Source organism: Physella acuta, unplaced genomic scaffold (assembly GCF_028476545.2).
Source record: "Physella acuta isolate Inbredline_101_S28 unplaced genomic scaffold, ASM2847654v3 ptg001860l, whole genome shotgun sequence".
Classification (NCBI taxonomy): domain Eukaryota; kingdom Metazoa; phylum Mollusca; class Gastropoda; family Physidae; genus Physella; species Physella acuta.
This window is the reverse complement of record NW_026733366.1, coordinates 21,502-26,302: the sequence shown is the minus strand read 5'-3', so window position 1 is coordinate 26,302 and position 4,801 is coordinate 21,502. Positions and strand designations below refer to the sequence as shown.

The 4,801-nt window shown below is 38.6% G+C and overlaps 1 pseudogene; it reads right to left on the bottom strand.

The window, feature by feature from the left end:
* Positions 1–1,579: 1,579 nt before the first annotated feature.
* On the bottom strand, positions 1,580–1,625 carry LOC131930858 (uncharacterized; annotated as a pseudogene).
* Between the last annotated feature and the right edge of the window lie 3,176 nt (positions 1,626–4,801).

The following is a 4,801-nucleotide window of genomic DNA, read 5'->3' as shown; positions in this document are numbered from 1 at the left end:
GTAAGGATTCAGGAACTGAGTTCCAGATTAATGTCTTATCAGCCTTTTATGTGTTATTATTACTGCATGCTGATAGAAATTATTTGTTCAGGAATTCGTGCTTGGTGACATTGGAAATGTTTATGCTCAGTTTGGTCCTTTAATTAAGGGGGCCTTATCTTAGTCCCCCCCCCCCCCTCCGATACTTTTATTAAGAGCAGGCTGGCATAGATACAAATAAAAACATTATGTATACATTAGTATGTTTTATAACCAGTGTTGCTTATATTACTTATATCATTTAAACATTATCACGTCTTATTACCATATTATTTTTATCATTTACTAAAACAGCTTAACAGTGGGTTTTGAATACATTGGTTGAGTAACTAATACAAAACGTCTAAACATAAACTCGAGTAACAATTGATGAACGTTCATTGAGGGGTCTTCGGGTGGTGGTTCAATACGTGCATCTGGATGCCTTTTTCTAGTGGGAGGTTTACGTTGCAAATGCGGCATTCGTAAGTAGTTACGTCTTGGTGTTCTTGCCTGTAGTGCATAGTTATGTCGGTGTGAATTATTTTATCGTTACAGATGCTGCACTGTTTGAGATTTGTGTGTGCTATGTTCTCATGAGTTTCCGCTCTCTTGGATGTTTCGTACTTCTTGTTGCAGTATTTGCATTTCCTGATGTCGTGAACTGCTTTTGTGGTCTTTGGATTTTATTTTTTTTTTGTTTTCCCTGATTCTGTGGGGCTGTGTTCAGTTTTTTTTCTTTTTGGTGTGGTTGTGTCCATTTCTATCTCTGGGTTGTTGTTGTTGATTTTCCGACTGGTGGTTTCGTTGTAATCGTATTTGAAGTTGTTTGTTTGTCTGTCTGATTTAGGGGCTCTGTTGGTTGCTGCGGTGTGGATAGAACTGGTTCCTGTGTTGTTGAGGGGTTTTCTTTTAGAGTTGTCTCTGTGTTTGCTTCCTGGGAATGATTTGTCCAATGTCTTTTTGATCCACATGTTTAACAGGCTTGACGTCTGCCTAGTAGTGCTATTAGCTTGTTTATTGTTGTGTCTTGTATGTGATTTTAATGTAGTGTGGGATGTGTTGTGGGTTGTCGTTGAAAATGATGAATTTGTGGTTGTTTGTGTTTGGTATTGCGGTGATTGTAGGTTTTGTTTTGCTGATGGTTCTCAGTGCCTTTAGTAATGTATCGTTGCTGAGTGCAGGTGGGACCCATCTGAGTGTGCCGCAGACTTTGTTCTTGTGGTATCTTGCAAATTCCAGTGTGTAAGGACCGTGTATTTGTGTGGTGTTGTCCAGATCGGCTACATCGAACAGATTGGACTAGAAGTACCAAGTATCTGCTCGCCCATAGTTTAGTAGCAGGATCTCGTGTGGGCTGATGACACTTAGCAATATGTGCCCTGGGAGGTTTCGTTGACCGTTGGACTTGATAGTCGATGGAGATGGTCATCTTGGTTGCTGAAAAGGGTGGGACCCATGATTTCATTAAGCCAACCGAACCGTAGTACGGGTGGCTCCAAGAGGGAATATCCAAGGGTAAACCCCTTTGCTGCTGCTGACAATTGTTGCATATGACATGTCCACGGGAATCTTTAGTAAAAGGCGAAAGATTTACTCGATGTGAAGAGAAACCAGAGTTTGAATTTTCTAAAAAAATATATCTCGCATGAGAATGCTGTCTTTGTGGTTCCATCCAAATAGCTAAGATGATAGTGTAATGGCTACCATGCGGGTGTTACGGGTTCGAGACACATGACGACAAAGTTAGAAAAAGGGGCCTATTTTAGAGCTGTGTTAACGAGAGATGTTAAAGGGTGAGCGTCCATCAATACTTAAACATTAACATCAATAATTATTATTCAACATCACGTAAAAAATTAAAGCTGTCTAAGTGCATGTATAATTACATGAAAATTAGCAATCAAACTACCAAGGCAATAGCCAATGATCAGACATTTTACGACATTATAATACAAATTTAAATGTTACAATTAAAATAAGATAAGATATTACTGTCAAGCAATAAACGCGTACAAAGTCTTTTATTATTTTTAATTAAGAAAAAAATCTGTTACTTCCCTTTAAAATTTTGTTTAAAAATTGATTACTGCCCTTTAGTAAAAAAATGTGGTCCTGCTAGTATTAAAGATTAATATAGACTCGTATTTATTTAAGAAATTTAAATGTTTGTTTAAACATCCGGCCTTTTTTATTTTTTAAAAATCCAAATCAGGTCTTTATGTTTCATTGTCTAGTATTGGCTTTAAATATCTTTTTTTAAAGGGAAAATGTTGGATAACTCGATACACTTTAATCAAATCAAGACGAGCAAATTAACTCAGTTCTAAATTAGACCAAGTTATTTATTAAATTTATTGTTGTTGTATAATTTATTGTTTTTAATGTTTGAGTTTTATATAGCGCCAAAACACACCCAGGAGCAAACCATTATATATGTTCGTGTGTATGTGAGCAAGTGTGTTAATGTGCGGGTAAGCAATATTTCTATTTCTTTTTCTGTTGTACTGTGTGCCATCGCAGTAGATTCAACTTTGATTATTGTAAAGATAAATATGTTGTGCATGTTAATATTCGGTGGTATATTCTCCATTCTGACGCCCCTATCTGTCGCTCCCGACTGCCGCCCCCATCTGATGCCCCCATTTGACGGCCTCATCGGACGCTACCATGTGACGCCACATCTGACGCTGCTATCTAACGCTCCCGTCTGACGCTCCTATTTGACGGCCTCATCGGACGCTACCATGTGACGCCACATCTGACGCTGCTATCTAACGCTCCCGTCTGACGCTCCTATTTGACGGCCTCATCGGACGCTACCATGTGACGCCACATCTGACGCTGCTATCTAACGCTCCCGCCTTACGCCCCCATTCGACAGTCCCAACGACCCCATCGGACGCTACCGTCTTGTACTCCTATCTGACGCTCCGGTCTAACGTCCTTGTCTGACGCCCCCATTTGTATCTCGCGTCTGACGACATGTTTTTTTGTCCCATCTGACGCTACCTCTGACGCAGCTGACTGACGGAGTCAACAGTTGTAGAGAGATGATAATGACGCGGTCAATTCACACAGTTAATTAATCAAGTTTATGTCAATAAACCTGATGGTGAAAACAGGAAACCTTTAAAATGTGACAATATTTCTGATGGTATTTTTTGTATGCTGATATATTTATTACTGTATGAGTTGGTTGGGAATTTCTTGTAATATGATGGAAATTAAGGGCAAGGGGGGGGGGATGTATGTATTTCCTGGGTTAACAGGGATTTTCTATAAGCCGAGTGTGGGGAGTATGTGGCACCCCATTAAAACATGAATAGCTTGTGTAGCCAAGACATTTTTCCATAAAAAGGAGAATGATGTATGCATAGCTAAAACTTATACACTTATTTCAGTTACAGTAAACGCATTTTTAAAAGTCTGCGGGCAATAGTGATCAAATAGAAAAAAAATATTATTCTATTATTCACTTCGTTTTCACGTTCTAAAATATAACAAATGCTGTTTATAATAATCGTGTCAAATAACATACACATACGGCTCTAGAACTGTAGTTAGTATGAAGTTACAAAACAAGTATTATAATTGTTAGTCAAATAAATAAAAATATACTTTTTATATTTGAACTCCGATGATGTTTTGCGTGTACATAGTTTTAGACTTAAAGTTAGGACAAACATAATATTATCATTGACAACTCGAAATGTGTTTCTACTGGTGTAGTCACGGCTTACTACGCTTTCATTGCAAAAATGAGAAGAATTGGAAGGGATATCTTGAGGCAATAATCTATGTATCAGGCAATGTTGGAATCATCCGTTTCTGTTGGAATAAAGTTATGAAAACTATTGCCAGGGTTAACAGGGCTTTGAGAGGGGGTGGGGGCATAGGGCATCCCGTGAAAACAAATGTGTAACGAGTATGGAATGGGCATTGGGCAAGTAGAATGAGGAAGGATGGGGGGGGGGGGGGGTGGGGGAGACATGTAATGATCACAAATTTATCAGATAAAATGTGCAGCACATCACGTGGATAGTTTTGTTTGTTTGTCTCTGCCAGGACTTTCCCCCCTGGGATCTCCAGCAGAAGACATTTACGTCATGCCCCTGTGAGGTTTCCGTCCTCTCCCGTCCGCAGCACTACACGTATGTAGTGGCACCTGATTGATGGCGGAAGCTACAAAACTGACAGTCAGGGACAAACGGCCCAGCATTTTCATTGAGGTCGCAGAAGGACGTCATCTGGACTGGGAATTACAAAACGTGTTCTATCTTTCTGATTGATTTTATACTTCTTCGTGTTACATCATTCAACTATGTATTGTGTGTGAACATACATAATGTAATTTGGTATGGGGACTCTTGAATACATACAAGAACATATAGAAATGGTACTTATATCGGTTAGAGTATATTCACGTAAAGATTTTAAACACACGAACGTTTTCAAATATTTAAATAGTCCTGGTGCACATGTATATGCATTAACAGTGATTGCGGTTGTCATTAAACTTTTACTTTATTCATAAGCTTCAGTAATCTAATAGTAATACGGCTTTAGTTAAAGAAAAGAGAGGAAAACCTATGAAGAGACACTGTGAGATCTACATGCATTCATATGTCGGGTATACACGTAATACTAGCTTTTAGAGAAACAAAGTGATTAAAGTAAACATAGCTTAGTATCATAATCTTTCCTTTCCCGAGTGGAAAGATCCTGGTCCTTGTATAAATAAACTACTCAACTATTTATGAGAGAGAATCCATTCAGGTTT